The sequence below is a fragment of the Silene latifolia genome, chromosome 4, assembly GCF_048544455.1.
Source record: "Silene latifolia isolate original U9 population chromosome 4, ASM4854445v1, whole genome shotgun sequence".
NCBI classification, from domain to species: Eukaryota; Viridiplantae; Streptophyta; class Magnoliopsida; order Caryophyllales; family Caryophyllaceae; genus Silene; species Silene latifolia.
The window spans coordinates 88,947,567-88,972,513 of NC_133529.1; the positions used below are offsets into that span (position 1 = coordinate 88,947,567).

General features: G+C 39.5%; 3 non-coding genes across 3 annotated transcripts; 2 read left to right on the forward strand and 1 right to left on the reverse strand.

The window, feature by feature from the left end:
* Positions 1-498: 498 nt before the first annotated feature.
* On the forward strand, positions 499-605 carry LOC141654257 (small nucleolar RNA R71). The gene has a single exon (XR_012547819.1). It is a non-coding gene; the product is annotated as a small nucleolar RNA R71 (small nucleolar RNA).
* Positions 606-21,866: 21,261 nt separating this feature from the next.
* LOC141654449 (small nucleolar RNA R71) lies at positions 21,867-21,973 on the forward strand. Its single transcript, XR_012548008.1, has one exon. It is a non-coding gene; the product is annotated as a small nucleolar RNA R71 (small nucleolar RNA).
* A 2,332-nt stretch (positions 21,974-24,305) lies between these two features.
* LOC141654194 (small nucleolar RNA R71) lies at positions 24,306-24,412 on the reverse strand. Its single transcript, XR_012547758.1, has one exon. It is a non-coding gene; the product is annotated as a small nucleolar RNA R71 (small nucleolar RNA).
* Positions 24,413-24,947: the final 535 nt, after the last annotated feature.

The window sequence follows — 24,947 nt, forward strand, 5'->3', positions numbered from 1 at the left end:
TATGAGAGATTTGGATGGAACTTGGTGTTTTCATTGTAAAAATTTGAATAAGGGGTACCACTTTTGTAAGCTTGGAAAGCATTAACTTGTTCGGTTGTTCCCCTACACTCACTTGGGTCATGACCCAAAGTTCCACAATTCTCACATATCCCACTTGGGATTGATGAGGATGCCGTCATGGCATTGACATGATGCTTTGATGTTTTTGAGTTTTCCTCAAGTCTAGCCATAGCTTGTTCAAACTTCAAGTTGATTGTGTCAATGTGAGCACTAAGTTGAGCACCCAATTGAGTAACGGAGTCCACTTCATGCTTTCCTCCTCTAGTAGCCTTGCGAGGTCTACTATATTGTGAATTATGGACCGCCATTTCCTCAATCTTGTTCCATGTTTGATTGTCATCAACTTCGGTGAACATTCCATTTGATCCCATATTGAGAATGTTCCTTGAATCTTCATATAAACCATTCCAAAATTGTTGCACTAAAAACCATTCGCTAAGTCCATGGTGAGGACATGAGCGACAAATACCTTTGAACCGCTCCCAAGCTTCATACAAAGATTCTTCATCCCTTTGCTTAAAACCCGTAATTTGAGCTCTTAGCATGTTAGTCTTTTCCGGTGGGTAGAATTTTTGTAGAAAGCTAGAGCCAACTTCTTCCAAGAATCTATTCCAAGGGTGGCCTTATCAAGGCCCTTCAACCATTGCTTTGCGGTGCCGATTAACGAAAAAGGAAATAAGACCCATCTTATTTGGTCTTGAGTCACGCCCGTTTGAGAGATAGCATCACAATAATCGCAAAAGGTTTCCATATGAGAATGTGGGTCCTCACTAGGCATTCCCCCGAATTGGCTCCTCTCAACTAGTTGGATGAAGGCGGACTTGGCAATAAAATTACCGGTGAGATGTTGCAGTGTAGGAGTACCATTTGGTAGATTCTCCTCGGTGGGTATAGAGTGTGACGAGAATTTAGGCATTGTAGGTGGATTTTGTGGGATATTGTTTAATGGGTTCTCTTCTCCTTCTATTGCGAAAGGATTGACAAACTCACTAGTGGGTTGAACAACTTCACCAACACCTCCCAAATTCCTCCTAACAAGTCTCCTATTATTCGTCAAGGTTCTTTCGATTTCACGGTCAAAAGGTAACAAATCTCTTTGTAACCTTCTAGACATGCAAAATATCAAACAACTCAAAAACAATTAGAACAAACCTTGAGGAGTTTTACTTCCCCAAGGTGAAAAAGACACAACTAATAACAATAAAAGAAATCTTAAATCAATTAAACACCGTCCCCGGCAACGGCGCCATTTTTGATCGGGTCCATTTCGTGTTCACAATTAAGTATATGTGGTCGTTGGTCAATGGTCGATACAAAACACAATTTATACTTCACAAACAACTCTACAATTAGTAAAGAGGCAAGTAAAGGTCGGATCCCAAGGGACGGGTATTGAAATGAGAATTCTATTGTAACTAGTAGTGTCTAGGGGGTGTCACAAATTGGGTTGATGTAGAAGGTTACTAAACTAAAATAGCAATGAAAATAAACTAGCAAGATGAATAAAATAAGGGGTGTAAACAATTGATTAAAAGCACTAGGGTGTCATGGGTTCATAGGGGAATCATGGGATATGATCATACAAACATGTTCTCAAATTATAAGCAAGCAATTATTGTTGTGATGGATTGAGTTGGGTTATATCTTACAATCCTAGGAAAGTTTGGGTCCCGGAGCCGAATCGATTAGATTGTACAACACCTACAAGTCGACTTAATCTTTCCTACTCAACACATGCATGGTCTAACAAGACTCGAGTTGGGTTATGTCTTACAAGTCAAGTTGAAAGGATAGAAGATGATAGTAAATGCAAGGATTCATAGGCTTAGCATTTCATCAAATATAACATGTGCATGAGTTAAGATCAAAACAAGCAAGCAAATAAAACATGAAAGCATATTAATTTAAGCATGAATCATTCCCCATGTTGGTTTCCCCTAATCACCCATTAAACCCTAGCTAAGAGACTACTCACTCATTATCATATTGATCATGCTAGAAAGGTTGTCAATCATACTAACATAATGAAACATGATGAATAAATGAAAGTAATTAACAATAATTAAAAAGGGATTAAGAGATTATACCTACTAATGATTCCAATAATAAAGCAAGAATAATAGAAGTACTTGAATCCTAGATTGAGAGGTTGTCAATCTCCCAATAATAACCCAAATAATCTTCAATTACCCAAAATAAAGGAAGAACAAGAGAGAGATTAAAGAACTAAAACTTGGATTAAAACTTGATTAATACTTGATTACAATATTAAAGAGAGATTTGATTGATATTAACTACACTAATTATTGATAAGAAGAACATGCTCCTCTAATTAGCCTAATGGGGTATTTATAGTGAAAATTAGGGAGGATGCATTAGGGTTAACTAAGGGCTAAACTAGTAATTACACTTTTAAGTTGAGCAAGGAGGACCCGGTATTTTCCGAGAGAAGGGCTTCTCTTTTCGTAGCTTGAAGAATGAAAATCGTGCTGTACTGAAATCCGTGCGGATTAGAGTCGGGACGGCCGGATCTCAGGCTGAGGAATCCGAGCGGATTCAGGAGAGGGACGCTCGGATTGTCTTTGGGGAATCCGAGCGGATTCAAGGTGGGACGCTCGGATTGGGCTGGACGGACGGGCGGATTTGGTACAATCCGTTCGGATTGTAGTTCAGCGTCAATTCTTCTTCTTTTCTTCCCTTTTCTTCATAAATTCCTTGGGGATTTCCTTGGGGACGCAAGGATCCTTTTCTCAACATTGTTCTTCTACTATGATATGTACAAAGGCCTTCTAGTCTTGTCTCTTCTTGATGCTTGGTCATTGAATACAATCAATTTAGCCTCGTTTTGCCATGAAAATGCAAGATTCTTACTCCTTTCCTACCAAGGGATCAAAATCTCAAAGAATATGCAAAATAATGAACTAAAGATAAGAAATGACCCAAATAGGCACTAAAAAGCATGGAAACAATGGTAATTCGGGGGCTAAATATGCGCCAATTATGGTCACATCATCCACTAAAACAAAACATAATTAAAGCAATCATCTACATTTCATATGTGATATGGTTAGGCATGGTACCTAAATTGTAGCTTGTTTCGATAATGAACATGCGTAGTCTCTCTTCCTACATGATAACGAGAACAAAGGGTTTGTGGCTCGTGATGCTGTCTATTAGACAAAAGAGGATCATTTCTTATAGACAGAGTGGGAGAAAATGTTCAAGAGCCACAAACTGAGAAAAAGACGTGGGAAGATGTTCCTTCTTGGTCAAAATCAGTAAATATTTCTTCGAAATCTAAGTAGACAGGAATCATGTTATTTTTGAAAATAACAAACCTGTAACTTATTAAGATGCTTTATCTAGTTTCAACTCTGCAAAAGTTCGAAGCAAGCATAAACATGAAAATGTTTATTTAGCTTGGTTAGTTGGTGGCAAAGGTTTTGCACACAACAACAACGCTTCATTGTATTCGGATATGATTTGATATAGTTGGATTTTAAAATCATCTTGCATGAGTTTTGTAAATCGCAACTATCCTAAGGTAGGATAGAAACATAAAAAGAAATCTTAAGTAGATGTTAAGGAGTTGAATTGTATGTTTTGATGATGTGATAAACATGTCTCAAATTGTCGAGTAGTTCTGTTTATACATGAAGTTTAGTGGGAGTAATGTGGTGTTAATAGTCTTATATGTAAGGGACATATTGATCATTGCGAATGATGAAAGACTTAGGGGAGGAATAAAACATCTCTAAGTTATCCAGACCTATAAAGATAGTTCTAAGAGGATATTAGCGTTAAATGAATATTCTTATATTGATAAGAGTCTAGACAAGTTCAAAGGTATTTTACATGTAGAAATTGAATCCACTTGCTTTCGCTGCGGGATTAATTCATTAAGCTAAGATTTATCGCCATTCTTATAATTCGTATACTTAGAGTATGACGAAAGGTTATAGATCGAATTTATGTGAAAGTCACTATATGATAGAAGGCTAAAGTCGTCATACCCTTATCAAAAACAATTTATAAAGAACCCAAATTAAGTAGTATAATTAGGGTGTCGAACACAAAGATGGCGGGGGTGTATACTTAGTCGTTTAAGTCCAATTTTAGTCAAATAAATGAAGGAGGTTTGATTAATGGTAAACTAAGATGCAGTTAAGGAATAAAATTAAACTAAATGATTTTGTAATTGATCAATATGAGAAAGACTAGAGCTTTCGGGTTCACTCGGGTCATTGGGCATAAAACAAGGTAAATATGGGAAATGGGAGACAAATAGTCAAGGAATTATGCCTAATGTCTTAGGACACCTAGAGTTCATTAACCAACCTTCATATGATTAACTAAAACTCGTCACACACATACACAAAGATCATCCAATAGTCTACACACCAAGATTGTCCATCCACTAGTATAGACACCAAGATAACCAAACATGTGAGAAAATACTCAAACTTTCATTGGAGCAATTCTACAAATACTTCATGTGCAAGAAAGTGACAACCATTAAAACACCCAAATCCTTATAATTCTAACACAAAATCATACCCATTATAGACCCGAGATCCCCATAAGCCCTAGATGAGAACTACCCACACATGTTTAAGGATGAAAAACTAACAATAAGATGGAACAATACACACACAAATATGCTAAACATAATAAAGATGGAAACTTTGAATGAAAACATTAAGTAAAGAACATAAATGTAAACAAATGAAAATAAATGTAAATAAAAGGTGAGAATTATACCAACTAAGAAGAAAGGAACAAACTTGGATAATAATGGAAGATTAATTTCTTCTAATCTTCAAAATACAACCCAAATGACTAATGTAAACTAATGAGAATTGAAGAACTTGCATAAACTAAAGAGCAATTGCATTAATTTCTAATAAAGATTACAACTTAGTCTAGAAAAATTGAAGAGAAGAGAAATATTTTACTAGGGTTCTACAAATATTTGAGAGGAAAATAATCTAAGGTAAAATAATTCTATTCTAAATAGTAGTATGGTGTTCATTTATACTAGTCTCATAATAATATCACTAAATAATAATAATAATAATAATAATAATAATAATAATAATAATAATAATAATAATAATAATAATAATTTACTAATAATAATAATAATAATAATAATAATAATAATAATAATAATAATAATAATAATAATAATAATAATAATAATAATAATCTCACCTAACCCTCTAAACACATATACACGGTCAAAAAAAGAAACTAAGGGGGAAAGGGGAAACGTCGTTCAAACAAAACAAAAAGGAGAAAACAAGAAAAATGAATAACGAGATCTGAAATTGCCAAAAAGGGGTGCCAGCCGGCTCACCGGCCGCCGCCTGTGCACCGGCACAAAACCCGCTGGAAAATTGAGGTGAAATTTATAGGATTTAGAGCCGGTGAGGGTGTCGGCAGACGGTTGACCAGTTGAGAGCCATAGTGAGATTTTGTTGCGGAATGAGAGCCGGTGAGGCGGCAGCCGGTGGGCCGGCTCAGGGCGTCTTGTTTGCAAGATTAAATTGATGCGGGGTTGATGATCGGTTCTGGGTTAATGCAGGGAATGAACTGTTGATGGCGGCTAGGGGGCGGAAACGGAGTCGGGATTGACGGTGGTTGAATTGTTGACCCGGTTCCGATGTCGGGCTTTGATGTGGGGATGTTGCTGCGTTGATGATGCTTCGAATCGGGTTTCGATTCGGGGCTGCTGGTTGTCGTGTAATGTAGGTGCTGTGTGAATGGTGGTGAGGCGAGATGAAGGTGGTGAACGATTGTTGTTGCAGGTGTAAAGTATGAATAAGAATTATATTAATGAAGTAAGGAGGATATACAGATTACATGTATATATAGTAAAGTTAGCAAAGAGGAGCATTTAACTAAACCTAATAACTAAAGGCTGGAAACTAGGATGTATAAGCTAACAATGAGGAGTCAACAACAAATAGCTAAAGCATAGGAACAGAAGACGTAAGACTAGGGAAGAGTATTTGGTTGTTGAATATTCTTAACACACTCCCGCAAGACGGACGGACGGAGTGTAAGACCGATCTTGGATGCAAGTAAGTCAAACCGTGGTCTTGACAAGGGCTTAGTTAACGTATCAGCAAGTTGATCATCCCCATTAATATGTTGAACCCGTATGTGACCGAGATGAACCTGCTCTCGGACAAAATGGAAGGCCAAGGCTAGATGCTTCATTCGTGAATGAAAGATAGGATTGGCCGAGTAATTTGTAGCACTTAGATTATCACAAAATATAACTGGAGCTTTAGGCAATGAAATACGTAGTTCACTAAAGAGCGACTTTAACCATAAAACTTCAGACGTAGTATCAGCTATAGCACGAAATTCAGCCTCGGTGGAGGATCGAGATAATGCACGTTGCTTCTTTGAGGACCACGAGATGGGATGCTTGCCAATAAAAACAAGAAAACCAGTAGTAGATAAATAATCATTATGATCACCAGCTAGGTCCGCATCACAATAGGCATGAAAATTAAAATGATTGCTTTTGTCAAACGAAATACCCTTGTGAATAGTGCCCTTTAAGAAGCGAAGGAGGCGCTTCAGAGCTCCCCAATGTGTGGATGTCGGATGAGTAAGGAATTGTGCCAATTTATTAACCGGATAAGCGATATCAGGTCGTGTTAAGGACAGATATTGTAAGCTACCAACGGCTGCCCTGTAATTCGTGGCGTCAACCATTGGTAAGTCATCTTCACGGATTAAGTAAGGATGCGAGAGCATGGGAGTCGTCGAGGGACTGCAATCGAGCATATTAAATCGAACAAGAATGTCAGAGATATACTTGGACTGATTAATATGTATACCGTTTGTCGTAGGAGTGACTTCCATGCCAAGAAAATAAGATAAAGGGCCCAAATCTTTTAATGAAAACCGAGCTGAAATGGCTGTAATAAACCGATCAACATCATTGGAATTCGGACCTATAATAACAATATCATCAATGTAGACGAGAGCATATAATCGGATGTCAGTGTGATCAAAAATAAACAGTGAGGAGTCCGAAATAGAATTTCGAAAACCGTAAGATAAAAAATAATTCTTCAATTCAGTGTACCAAGCACGCGGTGCCTGTTTTAATCCGTAAATAGCTTTACTTAACTTACAAACGTGATTTGGAGTGTCAGTATTTGCGAATCCCAGAGGTTGAATCATGTATACGGACTCAGTCAGAGTTCCTTGGAGAAAGGCATTATTAATGTAAATTTGTCGCAAGGACCAACCGTGTGAGACAGCAAGGGAAAGAATGAGTCGGATCGTAATGGGTTTAATAACTGGGCTAAAGGTTTCGGTATAGTCAAGGCCGGGTCGTTGATGGAACCCTTTAGCAACAAGACGAGCTTTGTGTTGCTTGAGAGAGCCATCGGGATTATACTTAATTCGAAAAACCCACTTACAACCGATGATGTTTTGGGCTTGATCAGGAGGGACGAGGGACCAGGTACGATTGCGAAGAAGAGCATCATATTCGGACTGCATTGCAGCTCTCCATCGCGGATCAACGAGAGCTTGTTTGACGGTTGTGGGAGTAATATAGGCAGAGGGTACGGATGATAATTTAGCGTGTTTCGGGTTAGGTTTAGCATATTTGGGATTGGGTTTAATAATGTTATTGGAGAGACGGGTGTTGTGATGGGAGGTAGAAGGTGGAGGCGGTTGTGGTGCCGTTGTAGGTACAGTAGCAGAGGAAGAAGCAGAGGTTGAGGCGGGTATTGGGTCGGGTGGGTGATCAGCAGGGGAGGTAGCGGGGTTCGGGGAAGGGGAAGGGGCAGGGGAGGAAGGCGAGTTTGGGGAAGGAGCAGGGGAGGGAGTAATCGTGGCAGTGGTGGGAATGGAAGGGGAGGCCGTGGCAGGTGTGGGTGACGGATTCAGAACAGGGAGAGAGACAGAACACCAGTCAGAGGGTGTGATAGAGGAAGAAGATGGAGATAGTTTGAGGAGATCAGAGTATGGAAAAATATGATCCAGAAAACGAACATTCCTGGAGGTGTAGATCCGAGACGTGAGCGGGTCAAGACACAAATAAGCGCTTCGAGTTTGCGAATACCCAAGAAAGACACATTGAAGGGACCGAGTTTCGAGTTTGTGACGGGTGTAGGGACGAAGCCACGGGTAACATAAGCACCCGAAACTATGAAGTTTAGAAATATTTGGTTCGGATTTAAAGAGAATGGAGTATGGAGAATTATTTTGAAGAGTCGGTGTGGGCATCCTATTAATTAAATAGACAGCCGTAGAAAAGGCATAGGGCCACAATGAAGATGGAAGTTGAGCATGAGTAAGAAGAGATAGTCCCGTTTCAACTATGTGACGATGACGTCGTTCGGAAAACCCATTATGCTCGGGAGTATGTGGAGGAGAAGTGAGAAAATTGATGCCATTAGTGTGAAGATGGTGAGTAAGTTTAACGAATTCACCTCCATTGTCGGAGTAAAATTGTCGGATAGGTTTATTGAAGTATTTTTCAACAATAGCTCGGAATTTGATAAATGTGGATGCAATGTCGGATTTGTGTTTTAACGGGTATAACCAAACATAGTGGGTAAAGTGATCCACGAATATAACATAATATTTGAAGGAGTCGGGGGAAAGGACGGGGGATGTCCAAAGGTCGGAAAATATTAAGTCAAGTGGAGCAGAGGAACGCAATGTAGAGACGGAAAAGGGAAGCTTGTGACTTTTATTAAGATAACATGAATTACAATAATCGGAGTTGGAAATTTTTAAATTAAACCTAGAATTGAAAAGCTGCATAATTTTAAGTGATGGGTGTCCTAAACGATGATGCCACAAGGAGGAGTCGGAAGCTTTAGCAGAGTGCGCGTGAGGCGAAGGCGGAGTCCAATAATACATGCCGTCAATGAGACGACCTTGAAGAAGAAGGGAGCCCGTCTGAATATCATGCAAAGAAAAGGAATCGGGTAAGAATTTGGCATAAGCATGATTATCGCGACAAAATTGAGAGACGGAAAACAATTTGTGAGAAATTTTGGGAACGACTAAAACATTAGTAAATAACAGGGAGCGAGGAGATAAAGAGAAAGAAAAAGAACCAGTATGAGTGATTGTGAGAGGCGATCCATCACCAATTAGAAGATCATCTGGTCCTTCATATGGGTTATGAAGGGACAGTGTATTCAAATCATCCGTGATATGGTGAGATGCGCCACTATCAACAATCCAAGAGCGAGGCATATTGCTAGATTGGGTTGTGCTATTGGCTTGGGGACGGAGGCCTTTTGGACGGGTACGAAAAACAACATTCGGGTAGAGTTTTTGAAGGAGAGGACAAGCAGAGGCAACGTGACCGACTTCGTCACAAAAGTGACATCGACCACGGTAGGGTTTCGGGTATGACTGGTTTGAGTTGGAACCAGTAGGAGGGGTACGGTTCGAATTTTGATAGTTGTTACTGTTGTAGGCGGGTTTCGAGTATGAGCGATTTTGATTGTGATTTTGATAGGTATGACGAGAGTGGGTGGCTGCGTGGGCAGAGGGCTGGAAGTCGGTGGGATTGGTGGCGGACTTAGCATGCTTGATACGGAGTTCATGTTGGATGAGCTTTTCGTGTAGAGATTCGAAAGAAATCGGGGTATCTCGAGCACGAACAACATCAATAACAGAACGGTATTTTTCTTGGTCAAGGCCATTGAGAATTTTATTAGTAATATCGTCAATGTCCATCGGGTGTTCGAGTTGGGCAAGGTCATCGGTGCAGGCTTTGACGGATGTCATGTATTCGGTAATGGTCATATTGTCGGTATGACTAATATTGTCGAGGCGGTCTTTTATTTGTCGTCGATGACCACGTGAGGAATTGGCAAAGGTCCTAGTGAGTGTGGTCCAAGCCTCATGTGACGTGTTGTCATTCACAATGAGACCGACAATGGGAGACGACAAGGTACCTGTGAGAGCACCAAGGATTAGTTGGTCCTGACGGTACCAAGTCGAGTGAGCAGGATTATCTTCAATGGTGGGTTCGGTGGCAGGGGCTACAGCAGCCACGGTTATGGTTTTGGGTGGTTCGGGGTTAGAGCCATCAAGGTACGAGAAAAGGTGGAGTCCGTTCATGATGGCACGGATTTGGAAGCGCCATTGTCGGAAGGTCATGGTGTCCTTAAGTTGGATACAATTAGGAAGGGTAACAAGGGTGAGAGGTGCGTTTGGTTGGGCAGCGTTGGGGATTTGAAGTTGGTTGTTGGCCATTGCGAGAGATAGAGGATGCCTGACTGAGGGACGGATACACAACGCAAGATGCGGGAAACGGGTGTTTATGATCGTGAGGATCGAAAGTCTCTTGATACCATGTAAAGTATGAAAAAGAATTATATTAATGAAGTAAGGAGGATATACAGATTACATGTATATATAGTAAAGTTAGCAAAGAGGAGCATTTAACTAAACCTAATAACTAAAGGCTGGAAACTAGGATGTATAAGCTAACAATAAGGAGTCAACAACAAATAGCTAAAGCATAGGAACAGAAGACGTAAGACTAGGGAAGAGTATTTGGTTGTTGAATATTCTTAACAGCAGGTTGTCGCGGGTTTCTTAATGGAGGGTGAAATTGATGGTGATCGTGGTTGAAATAGTGGTGTCGCTGCTAGTGGTTTGCAGGTGCGGGTTTGGGTTTTGATTCGGAGGTAATGTCGGGTTCCGATTTCGAGCAACTGTGGTGGACAATTAATGGCCTGGTATGGTGTCGAATTTGCACGGGCAGCCATGGTTACTGTCGAGATGAAGCTGCTGGAGTCGGTGTCGGGCTCTGTTGTTGACGGAAGGTGAGTATGATGGTGATGTTTCTGGGGTGCTGCTGCTGCTGTTGTTGATTAATGATGGTGAGCACACAAGCAGGGGATTGGTGATGATGATGGAATACAGAGCAATGAAAAATGGTGAGTTGTGATGATGAAATACGGATTTTTGGTGGGTAATGGTGATGGCATATGAGCATGCAATGAATTGAATCAGCCGTGAGCAAAAAAATGTGTGGGGTTGACTTGGGTTTCAGCTGAGCTTTGTTCCATTTGATTAGCACAAAACTCGTCTTGACTCGTCTTACTTCAATCGGTTTCTGTCTCAATTTCCCTTCCTTTATTCGCGAACCCGACTCGGTTTATGACCTTCCTCACGAACTCGTACCTACAAGATCACATAGCGAATGTGAAACCCAAATTCCGACAAAAATATACATCTATTCGCGATAATTAACATTAAACTATTAAATACTAATATTATATAAAAACCCGACTATATATTAAATATAACTAATGCAACTAATCCCCCTTATACTAAAAGAATAAGAAACTCTAAAAATTTTCCGCCTAAATGAATTTGACTATATTTGGGCTTTCACTATATCATATCTGTTATTGGGCTTTTATTATATCATATCTGTAATTGGGCTTTCATTATATTATATCTACAATTGGATTATAGTTGTACTCGACCTAGTATGTTATGTACTCGACTGAGTACCTCACTGGGCGGCCACTTTGAGTCGGTGGCTATGTTCTTACTTTTGTTTTGAGCCGGTGGCTATGTTTTTACAGTGTTTTGAGTCGTAGGGTATATACACATGTATGTTTTGAGTCTTAATGCATTCTTTTATATGTGAGACGGTCTTGATACGTAAGTTACCGGAAGTTATGACATGGAGAATGACGGCTTATGAGGGACATGTGTTGGGGTAAGGAAGACATGTGTTAAAGTGGTTGTGAAGGATAGTGGAACAAGAAAAGGGAAGAATGATGAGCTAATCGAGGTAACGAGCATGTTTTGTGAGATATGATGAGTGATATAGTCGTGTGTTGAATAGTATAAAAGTAAGTGTATATGGGCAAGGGTGATGAGTGTAAAGAAGCATGAGAATGAAAGATTGAGATAAGGGATACGAATAATGGCATATTTGGATGTGTAAGGATTTATGGAGGAAGACAGCTAGGATAGGGTTGCTTAAGGATATATGTAATGGAAGGTTGTTGTAAGAAGATAGGAAAGAGAGGTATATAGTGAACTTAAAGGAAGTTATGTCGCGATGTGGATTTGTAGATAGTGGCTAAGTTTGGGAAGTTGGAATATCAAGGGGTGAGCCTAGTGTGTAATTCTTTGGACAAACGGTATGAAGTGAATTTTGGTTTCTAGAGATACGAAAGGGAGATACGACTAATTGAAGAGTAACTGTTAGTGTGTGGACTTGATGGTGACAAGGGAAGTGAGAAGAAAGATAAGAGAGGATAAATGATAAGAAGAATGATAAGATATTGATATGAATTAAGGGAATTAGAGTTGTGGAGCTATGGAAAAATAAATAAATTAGTAAAGAGTTAGGTAGGAAGAGAAAGGAGATGAATTATTAATTGGTATTATTGAGTAAAAAGGGGGAAATAAGGATGGAAGTAGGTTGAGAGAATGTTGACCGGAGTTAAGGAGCATGAAGGTAAGAAATTATGGAAATGTACGATAGTCTCACTAGAGGGTGTGAGTTAATGATTATATAAGAGAGTAGGACGACATGTTAGCCGTGAGTTTCGAGGTATTAAGGGAATAAGGAGCTTGTAGAGTGTTTGCACGATCTGAGATTTTGGTGGAGAGTTAGGTAACGATATGATAAAGGATAGAATTGGGAATAGTGTTGAGGTAAATCTTGTTGATGGATTGGATGTTCGTTATTTGGGATGATAACCAAAGAGAGAAAACGGATTGTGATATTAAGAAGTGATAGTAAGAGAGTAGTCACATGAAGGATGTTGGTGCCATAGTATTGTCACTAGTGGTTGAGGATGATGTTACTTTAGGGAAGCTAGTTGATATAATGAGGTTGATTTTGTAGAGACCAGATAGATATGTATGGCTGTGAGAGAGTATAAGATGTGGTTATATGAGGCGGTTGTTAGTAGTTGAGTATTAATGGTATGGTTACATTTGGCAGGGGGTGATGGTTATGCGGATGGGAGAATATGATAAGAGGGGTGTACGAGTTAAGCTCAGGTGAGAGGTAACTTTTAACAGGTGGTAACTTACGTGATCAGGGTTGACTAGTTAGATGTGATTATGGGTCTATGATGTGTATAAATGTTTGTGTGAGGTTCTGACCTCACGAGAAGCGGTATGGTGTGATAGTCATAAAGTTGTTATATGAATGTTTGTGATATATGTTGGGTACGCCAATCTAATGGAATGAGGTTAAAAAGGTCATAATTTGATTGATCTGGCATGGATAGTTAAAATCGTAGGTGTATTGATGATACATGTATATTCCGTGAAAAGGTATGGATGATATGCATGAGATTCTTGTATGTTTATTCCGTATAAAATGTTGTGTTATGGTCGAGTAAAGCAGTTTTGAGTAAGTTCTCTTGTCCGGAGAGTTATACTGAGTCAGTGTTTGTGGGAATTATATGTGGGCGTGATGTTTATCGATGTGGTTGTTGTGCCTCGGGTGGTGATCCGGGCACGGTACTTACTCTTGTGATGCGGGTATTTTCGCACTGCGGTGCGGCTGTTGGTGGCGGTGTTGCGATGCCGTCACCGGTTGTGTGGAGTAGGTGAGATGACTATGATACGAGTTTTCGAAAGTGCATACCAGTTAAACATAGATTGTTGTTTTGTTTTTTTTGTTCCTTGTGAGTTTTGGTTGAACATAAAGACTGTTGTTTTTGTTTGTTGATGTTTCTTACCAGTTTCAGTTGGGAATGAGGGTAGAATATGATATGAAAGAGAGTTGTATATGTTTTCGTTGTTATCATGGTATAGTGATATTCTGTTGATGGGACACAGTTGTGATAGGTTGTTACAGTAATTTTATCTTGTTCTAGATGAGGCATTGGTAGACAGGGTATTGGCAAGTGATTCGTAGAACATGTGTGGTAATGATCTGATATATGCAGGTGGTTCATAATCCTTTGTTGAGACAGTGAGTGTAGGGTGTTGGGTAATTAGTGTCGTGTTATGTTATGTATGAGTCTTGCGGTAATGAAAGAAAGGAACTTGAGGATCTAGTATGAGTGTACGTAACAAGTGTGGATCGTGAGTTATGCTTTCGGCGATAAGAGTTTTATATAGCTTATATAGAGAGGTATGTCGTGTTGCGGTAATGTTGAAGAGTTAGAGTGTTTGTTATGATCAAGATTGTGTGGTATTGGTTAGACGGAGTGCAGAATGAGTTGAGGTATGAGAACTGTTTAAGTAAGAGAGCCTTGGATATAGGAATAGTAAGTGTTTAGATTATAGGCGGGTATCTTTCACATGTGGTGGTGATGAAGATAATGAGAGGTATAGCTAAGGATCTAGTATTAGTGAGTTACGGGGACGTAACATATGTCTTAAGAGGAGTAGGATGCGGCAAAGAGAGTTTTGAGGGTTGTGCATGTCGTAATATTATTGGACGTAGAGTGTAGTGTAGCATAAGGAATGGATGGGTACATATAGTGTTTGATAGTGTTAAAAGGCCATGCATTTGTGCTTGTAGTAGTTCGATGTTTAGGAGTGTGAGAATTTTTCGATAGTGTTGATAAAAGTGGATGATGATATTTATGAGTTCGAGAGTTTTGGTTTGGATGATGATGTTGATGAGTGTGAGTAAACTTCGAGGACGAAGTTCATTTTTAAGAGTGGTAGAATGTAACATTCCGTTTTGATGGTTGATCTTCTTTTGTGGATTGTCTTGGTATTGAGTGCTATTGAGTGTTATGGAAGTGAGACAAGATTGGAAACATTATTTTGTGGTTATTCGATAATGTTATGGAGTCAATATCGAGAGGATATGTTATCTAGTAAGCGTGGTTAGTGGAGCTGGTGTTAGGTGTCCATGTTTTATAGGTTGGGTTGGAACTTCGGGGACGAAGTTCTTTTTAAGGGGGGAAGATTGTAACACTATGGATTTTTATAAGCTAAGTACTCGACCGAGTAGAGCCTACTCGGCCGAGTAGTGTCAGGAGTGTAGTTTGTTTGGGTTCTATTTGAGGAATACTGCCGAGTATGGTGAATACTCGACCGAGTAGAGGATACTCGGCCGAGTATACACCTTACTCGACCGAGTATCCGGCCCGACGGTATTATTTCCGCGATTTTGGTTATAATGATTAGAGGTTATATATCATCGTTCGTCAGTTTCTAAAATCATTTCTCCCCAAAAACATAAACTACGTTCATTATCCTCTAATCATCTTCATCAATTCCAAGTCAAAGGTTGTCGATTGTGGGTTCTAGCATCTCATTCCGTGTCAATCGCCGTAGTAAGTGTCTTATACTTGTTCATCTATTGTCATTCTTATAAGTTAACAAACCCTAATTTGGTTAATTTGGGGATTTAGGGTTTTAGTCATCATATGTCGTTGATTGTTGATTATCACTGTTGTAGGTGATGATGTGTTACTAGTTGTGCATTTGTATGATTGATTGCAGCGTAGCGGATTGCGAAAAGGTAGGGTTTCTCCTACTCAAGATCTTGTTAATTGATTGAGATTGCATATGTTTTGTAATTGTTGTTATCTGGCGATCATCGGAGGTTGGGTGTTGTGGTGACGGTATTGGTGTGGTTGTCTTTGTGACGATTGTGGTGTGTGACACTGTGATGATCTTTGTGTGTGTGATTGTGGTGGAGTCACTTGGGAGTGGCTTCACACCCTAGTTCGCCCTACGTGGAACCCGTCACGGGAGGGGATGTGCACATTAAGGGGACAGGGATTGTCGGTCGCTCGTTGATGAGTGGACTAGGTGGGGATGGGCTGCGGTCACCCACCGGCGGCGAGGATTACCTGTTGCGATGGGTAATCTGGCGGGGCTACACACTTCGGTGTGTAGGCGGTTCTTCGTGTGAGATCGATGATCACTGGTTGTATTGTTGTTGTCTTATATTGATTGAGTAGATCGACCCCGTGTTGTTGTTTTGTAAAACTGCGGTGATCCATTCGGGGATGGTGAGCGATTGTGTGATGTAATGCGGATGTTTAGCTATGGGACAGTCATGGGGAGTCATCACGTCAAGTCTAGCTTCCGTTGTTATGAGTTTAGATGTCTTGGATTTCATTTGTATTGAGACCTTGTACGTTTATTTTGAGTTGGTCTGAGATAATGTAATCTTTAACTTTTATACTTTAATAAATGTTGTTTGGAATTTGTAACTTTGATATACTAACCTCGGGAAACCGAGATGGTAACAGCCTTTCATGCTAGGGTAGTCCTTGGTAAGGTACCTTGGTATGAGGGGGTGTTACAATAGTGAACTTTTCGTTTTCACCCATTAATACAAAACATTAATAATAATAATAAATTTTACAATTGAATTTCAAATTGAGTTAAATATCAGTTGTATAATTGTTATTTTCTTTAATATTCCTATTTAAAAAACCGCGCATTTGAGCGGGATCTATACTAGTTATTATAAATTAGTAAATAAAATGAGCTATTAAGTCGATTGAAGTGCACAAAATCGAGTCAAATAAATGATTAAATATGGGGTAGAAATGACACTAAAATTATACTTATCAAATCTCCCACACTTAAATCTTACTCGTCCTCGAGTAAGCTCATTTAAACTAAACAGAGACCCATAATATAAAAGACTAGCTAAAGTAATAATATCCGATGAAAGGCAATTAACGGGCCTTCTTCGTCCCTTCAACTCACACCGAAACAACAATGAGGTATTCATTCCGATGCAAGGCAAGTGGGGGCTTGCGGAAAATCTAGACACATCCAACATTTAAGCACGTAATCAATCATACGATGCATCAATCAAAAAGTCAACCGCTTTCCTCATCTAAGCGAAGGGTTTTGCTTTGAACAATTGAAAGGTCTAGGATAGGTGAAACCGTCTCAAAACCTCAACGAGGTGCCAACTCTCTAAACGTGGCACGAGCAACCCAAATATGTTCACACAAGCCAAAGAAACACATTCTAAGGCGGGGAAAAGGGGAAGCAAGGCTAGTCCTCCAAGAATGACACGACACGCGCAAGATTCAACCAAAAGAGACCCATGGCTAAGGCGACTTAGACCATCGACAACCTCACGGATTTCACTCGTCAGTCATTTAAAGAACGGGTGTTTTTATGTGTACAAAAAGTACTCGAAACACTCAACTACTACGACTCGTGAGAACGTGTCCGCAATCTAGAGTGTTAGAAAATCCTATGACCAAGTGAGATGCAAAAAAGGGGAAAATGCACATAATATAAAACAAGGGTTGTATCGGGGCTAGGGAGAAGGACGAAACGGGATTGTTGCAAGCAACATTTGGTTACGTGAGGTTCAAATTAAGAATAGCCAAAATATCGCTTTTTCGATCTCTTATTGCAACACATGAGACACGTCTATACCGTAACATAGAATTGATTACCCAAGACTATGCAAAAATTATATAAACCCGACTCAAATTGGAAAAATGTTAGAACCTTTATACAAACCTTTCAACTCGGCCCTTATTTGAACACAATGAATAACATCTACACCCTAACAAAGAATTTGTATCCCAAATTCCTGCAAAAATTGTGTAAACCCGACTCACTTGGAAAAACATCTTAAGACCTCTTATTCTAGCAACGGCTTTTTCTACCCCCGTAAATGATGAGTAGGGGGTGTTGCTTGCTCTTTCTTTCTTTCTAGAACAAATATTTACAATCACAAACTAACTTTTTTTTGGAATTATTCAAAACTTTTCTAATTTTCTATTTTATTTTTCATTTCTTTTTCAAAACCTCTTATTTATGTGCAAATGCTAAAAGAAACCAATACTCCGACCCAATAGGACCCAAGACACCACCTAGCTCACTACTATAAACATGACTCATTCTTGATCAAGGAAGGTCATTTATAGGATGTAGTTCATTTTGTGGTTATGCCAAGTGAAATAGGCTAAGGCTCAAAAGGGGTGAATCAAAAGAGGAACTAATGCAAGGGTCGAAACAAGGCTTATTTAGGCTATGTGAGGTTCAAGTATATGTGAATAAATTCGTTTCAATAAATGTGCATAAAAAAGAAAACAACTCACGGTCTAAGGATGGAATGACACACTTATGCGTCTAGACATAACACGTATCGCGAGGAGACCTACTCACCTTCCGAAACGGGGTCGGGTGTGAATACACCGACCCTAGGAGGCTCTAATCCTCACATTTGAGTAGTTTGGTCGAGGTCTAGGTCTAGCCTACGGTCCTCTCGATCCTACAAGGCGGCCAAAACTTGGTGGTCATGCCCTTTTTCCCATATGCTAACCATGTGACACGGGTGTGAGCCATGGGGAGGGGGAAGGCATGGTCAAGACATAACTCATCATTGGGGTATCATAATCCCTCCTTAGACCACATTTTTTTTTTTGAAAACATGTATTCATAAACTCAATGCAAACGCAAATTAAGTACAAACAAATATATACAAGCCACAATGCATGCGGAAATTAAACAAACATGAATTGAAACGTGCAACAAGTTTGAGTAATCCTAGCAACACATCAACACCAACAATCCAAAAGTTCCCCAAGGGAACATCCAAGGCACAAATCCTATCCTCCTTTAAATATACAAGATATGTAAAGAAAGAACGGTAAAGGAGCAAGAGATTAGAACGAGTTTACCAAGCGGGTCTTCTAGCTCCTTTATGCCTCAAATGGTCAATGTCTATGCCAAAGGTTAGCCGACAGCAAGTATATATATACAATGCAATATTTTTGGTCTTTTTGAATTTTTTCAATTTTTAGGCATTTTTTTTAATTTTTCAAATTAACAAGTAAATATACATACAAATATAGACAATATGCACAAAGTGGATATTTCCTTCCCCACACTTGAAATTTACATTGTCCTCAATGGAACAAAGTATAGGAAGAGAATAAGGAAAATAAACAACATATTTTTGGTCGTTTTTGAATTTTTCGAAATTAAAGAACATGTTTTTGGATTTTGTGAATATTTGAAAATAAATAACATGTTTTTTGTATTTTTGTTTGATGGAATTTCCTCCCCAAACTTATTTATTTACATATTTACAATGGAAATAAATGTGTGGAGGAAATTCGGAAATGAATACATGTTTTTGTTGATTTTTGATTTTTCAAATTTTTAGTGATTTTCAAATAAGCATGCAATGCATGATCTAATCTATATGCAATATTGAAATACGATGCAAGCTATACTATATAAATGCAAAGAGAGCTAATTTAGATTAACTCCTTTTCGAATCATGTTACTAAGTGCAAAATGCGGTAAAAATTTAATTAAAGAGAAATAGAATATATACATTGCGGTGGTTTTTAAGTAACTCCACCAAACCTCTTCATTCAAAGACTTCATTAAACCGGGATCAATATCCCGAGATCCCAACAACCTTCCACCTTCAACACAAGAATCAACAACACACGAACCCTTGGTCCTCATCATCAAATCATGCAACTTACTCATGGCATCTTGAACTTCTTACCATTTTCGGTTCATTTCTTCTTCAAGCTTTTCCTTAGTCTCTTTGTCAACACTAGGGTCACATACCCTCTTTCCTTTCGATCTCTTCCTCCATCTTTTTGGCTTCTTCTTTTCAATTCCCGATTTTGATCTTGGAGGGGCATTGGTGCTAGAATTGAACTCGGTTTCCCAAGTCTTGCCCATTTCCCCACACTTATCTTTAGCATTCACTTATTCTTCAAGGAACTTAGCCGGGGACTCATCATCAACTTTCGGCTCACAAGCAATTAAGAGTTCCATGTTCTCATCTTCATTCTCATGGAGTTCTAAAGTTTCCATGGCAAACATGTTTTGAACCACGGTTTTCTTTGAAGCATGTGGTAGCTTAAATTCAACATTTTCCTTCCCAACTTTGAATGAGAATAGTCCTTCTTTGACATCTATGGGAGCCCCTCACGTGGCCAAGAATGGCCTACTAAGAATGACACGAGAGCGTCTTCCCATAGGGATGTCCAACACAACATAATCGGTAGGAATTGAAAGCTTACCAATTTGAACCATGATATCCTTGAGAATCCCATTTGGAGATTTGATTGTCCCGTCGACAAGCTTGATTGTAATGGAAGTGCGGGCTAAACTTGAAACATTCAACCTCCTCACAAGGGCAAGTGGTATGACACTCATACTTGCCCCTAAGTCACACAAAGCACTATCCACCTTTTGGTCACCTAGGGTACAAGGAATTGAGAAACTCCTGGGGTCATCAAGTTTGACGGGGATTTCTTTAGATTTGACCACATTTCACTCCTCACTTGAGGCATCAATCTCATGGCCACTAATGTCCACTCTTCTAGAAATGACTTCTTCAAGGAATTCGGAGTAACAAGGCATCTCCACCAAAGGTGGATTGGAGGTCTCCATTTTCATTACCAAGTCCATAAATTTGTCATACCTTGAAGTATCATTGGCCCCTTCTTGCTTGGCCAAAGAGTGTTCTTCTACCATCACCATATCTTCTTCTTCCGGGTTCTCCTCAACTTCTACCATCACATTTGTTGCTTCCACAATTTCTTCAAGCACAAATTCTTCACTCATAGTGGTTGGTGTAGTCATAACCATCTCTCGCTTATCCGGGCCGACTTCAACATCCAAGCTTGTACCATGAATTGTCATTATTTCTTCAAGCACATATCCTCCCATGCTCTCTTTTTCGGGCTCATGGTCAACTTCTTGGAATGTTTCCATAGTCATGGAAAAGGGAGTAGTGTATGATAACTCCTCTTGACTTGACAAATCAAATGACTCTTCTTTTTCCTCTTCAACTCCAACCATGATAGCATTAACTTCCTTTGCCTTCATAGGATCCCTTGGATTTGCCCTTGTCTTAGGAATACACCCGGTGGTTTTTGAGAACTCATGAGAGCTTGGGAAGCCACTTTAGCTTCAAGACTCTTGATTTGTTGTTGGGTATTACTTGCTAAATCCCCTATCAACTTCACCAAGTTGTCATATTTATCATCTCCCATGGAATTAATAGCTTGGGGTGGTGGCTCTTAATTGAAAGGTTGGTTGAAAATTGGAAGAGGAAAGCCATATCCTTGATCTCTAAAGTTGGAATTTTGGTTGTTCCCTTGGTACCCTTGATTAAACCCTTGATTTTGCCCTTAGTTGTACCTTTGATTATTGTTGTAGCCTTGATTGTTCTAATTGTTGTTGTTCCATTGATTGAATCCTTGACCAAATTAAACCCTTGGTTGGCTTGGTTTCCTTGGTAAAAGTTTTGATTACCTTGGTTCCCTTGGTTACCTCCATAATTTTGGTATGCTTGAGATTGGTTGGCAAAGTTTTGGTTGGATCCTTGGTTGTTGTTGTTGAATGAGGGCCTAGGTGGACGGTTGGAGAAATTGTTAAATGCTTGGAAAGCATTCACCTCTTGCACATTGTTCCCATCAAAGTTGTTAAGGTAGTTATTTGCACATACTTCATAAGTGTGACCCATCCCTCCACATGACTCACAAGTTGATCTATGCGTCACTTCTTCCATGGATGGTCCATGAGATGTGGTAGTTTGGCTCACTTGGTTCACTTGCTTCTTCTTACTCAACTCTTCAAGCTTCTTGGTGAGCATATCAAGCTTAGCATTGGTTTCCACATTCACTAAGAATTCGGGAGGGTGCTTAATTCTTCTCAAGATATTAACTCTTGTGCCATAGTTTACCTCGGAGTCCGCCATTTTTTTGATTAGAGTAGTGCCCTCCTCATCACCCAAATGATTAAATCCCCCTCCCGCGGAAGCATTCACCATTTCTTTTGTTCTTGGCAACAAGGTTTGGAAGAAGGTTTGGGTGACATACCAATCCGGAATCCCATGGTGAGGGCAACTAGCGATAAGGTCTTGATATCTATCCCATGCCTCCCCCAAGGATTCTCCATCCTCTTGTTGGAAAGTATGGATCTCATTTCGGAGCATGGCAGTCTTCGATGATGGATAATTGAATTCAATGACCAAGCATCAAGGAGAGACAAGATTAGAAGGCCTTTGTACATACTATAGTAAATGGGCAATGATGAGAAAAGATCCTTGCATCCCCGAGGAAATCCCCAAGGATTTTATGAAGAAAAAGGAAAAAAAGAAGAAGAAACAAGACTGCCCAGCAATCCGTGCGTCTTCCCCAGAAGACGCCCGTGTCCACCACCACAATCCGTGCGTTTTCACCCCAAGACGCCCGGGCAAAAGACCCAGAAGACGCCCGTCTTCTCCACAAGACGCCCGGGCAGAAACCACCGAATTCGCCCGTCCCGTGCTAAAGACGCCCGGATTCCCAGGCAGACCCATTTCGTCTACTTCAAGCTTCAAGGAAGGATGCACATCTTTTTCTAGAGATCGGAGTCTCCCTAGAGACCGGAGTCTTTCCAAAAAGACCGGCGTTTCCTTAAGTAGGGACTTAATCGTCATTTTAGCCCTTAGTTAACCCTAATTCATCCACCTAATCCCCACTATAAATACCCCATTAGTCTAATTAGAAGGGCATGTTCTTCTTAGCAATCTTTAGTGTAGTTAATATCAATCAAATCTCTCTTTAATCTTGTAATCAACAATTAATCAAGTTTTAATACAAGTTTTATTTCCTTAATCTCTCTCTTGTTCATCCTTTATTTTGGGTAATTGAAGATTATTTGGGTTATTATTGGGAGATTGACAACCTCTCAATCAAGCATCAAGTACTTCTTTTATTATTTGCTTTATTATTGGAATCATTAGTAGGTATAATTCTCTTAATCCCTTCTTAATTATTGTTAATTACTTTCATTTATTCATCATGTTTCACTTTGTTGGTATGATTGACAACCTTGCTAGCATGTTCAACATGATAATGAGTGAGTAGTCACTTAGCTAGGGTTAATGGGTAATTAGGGGAAACCAACATGGGGAATGATTCATGCTTAAATTAATATGCTTTCATGGTTTATTTGCTTGGTTTTTATGATCTCAACTCATGCACATGTTATGTTTGATGAAATGCGAGCCTATGAATCCTTGCATTTTTTATCCATCACCTATCTTTTCAATGAGACTTGTAAGACATAAACCAACTCGAGTCTCATTAGACCATGCATGTTGTTGAGTAGGGAAGACTAAGTCGACTTGTAGGTGTTGTACAATCTAATCGATTCGGCTCCGGGACCCAAACTTTCCTAGGATTGTAAGATATAAACCAACTCGATCCATCACAAAAATAATTGCTTGCTTATAATTTGAGAACATGTTTGTATGATCAATTCCCATGAATCCCCTATGACCCCATGACACCCTAGTGCCTTTTATCAATTGTTTACACCTCTTTTAATTCATCTTGCTTGTTTACTGTCATTGCTATTTAGTTTAGTGATCTTCTATTCAAACCCCAATTGTGACACCCTTAAGACACCACTAGTTGCAATAGAAATCTCATCTCAATTCCCGTCCCTTGGGATCCGACCTTTACTTGCCTCTTTACTAATTGTAGAGTTGTTGGTGAAGTTATAAATTGTGTTTTGGTCTAGGTGCTCCTAACGACAAGTAACCGAAAGATTTTAGATACACGACCAAAAATGGCGCCGTTGCCGGGGACGGTGTTAACTTGATTTAGATTTTCTTATATTGTTATTAGTTGTGTCTTTCTTTGCCTTGGGGAAGCAAAACTCCTCAAGGTTTGTTCTAATTGTTTTCGAGTTGTTTGATAATTTGCATGTCTAGAAGGTCACAAGGTGACTTGTTACCCTTTGATCGTGAAATTGAAAGAACTTTGACAACCAATAGAAGACTTGATAGGAGAACTTTTAGAGGTGTTAGTGAGGTTATTCAACCAAATACTATTGAGTTCATCAACCCTTTTTCAAGAGAAGGTGAGGAGAACCCAACACAAAATCCAACACAAAATCAACCCACAATGCCTAAGTTTTCATCACATTCCGTACCCACCGAGGAGAACCTACCCAATGGTACTCCCACACCACAACATCTAACCGGAAATTTTATTGCCAAATCCGCATTTATTCAATTAGTCGAAAGAAGCCAATTTGGGGGGATGCCTAGTGAAGACCCTCATTCTCATATGGAGGCTTTTTGCGATTATTGTGATGCGATTTCTCAAACCGGTGTAACTCAAGACCAAATTCGATGGGTCTTATTTCCTTTTTCTCTAATTGGCACCGCGAAACAATGGTTGAAAAGCCTTGATAAGGCTACTCTCGGAATTGATTCTTGGAAGAAGTTGGCTCTAGCTTTCTACAAAAAGTTCTCTCCACCGGAAAAGACTAACATGCTAAGAGCTCAAATTACGGGTTTTAAGCAAAGGGATGAAGAATCTTTGTATGAAGCTTGGGAGCGATTCAAAGGAATTTGTCGCTCATGTCCTCATCATGGACTTAGCGAGTGGTTCTTGGTACAACAATTTTGAAACGGTCTATATGAAGATTCAAGGAACATTCTCAACATGGGATCAAATGGAATGTTCACCGAAGTTGATGACAATCAAACTTGGAACAAAATTGAGGAAATGGCGGTCCATAACTCACAATAGAGTAGACCTCGCAAGGCTACTAGAGGAGGAAAGCATGAAGTGGACTCCGTTACTCAATTGGGTGCTCAACTTAGTGCTCACATTGATACCATCAATTTGAAGTTTGAAAAAGCTATGGCTAGACTTGAAGAAGCCTCAAAATCACCAAAGCATCATGTTAATGCCATGACGGCATCTTCATCAATCCCAAGTGGGATATGTGAGAATTGTGGAACTTTGGGACATGACCAAAGTGAATGTAGGGGAACAAATGAACAAGTGAATGCTTTCCAAGCATACAAGAGTGGTACCCCTTATTCCAACTATTACAATGAAAACACCAAATTCCATCCAAATCTCTCATACAAAAGCCAAAATGTTCAAAACCCTTAAACAACATAC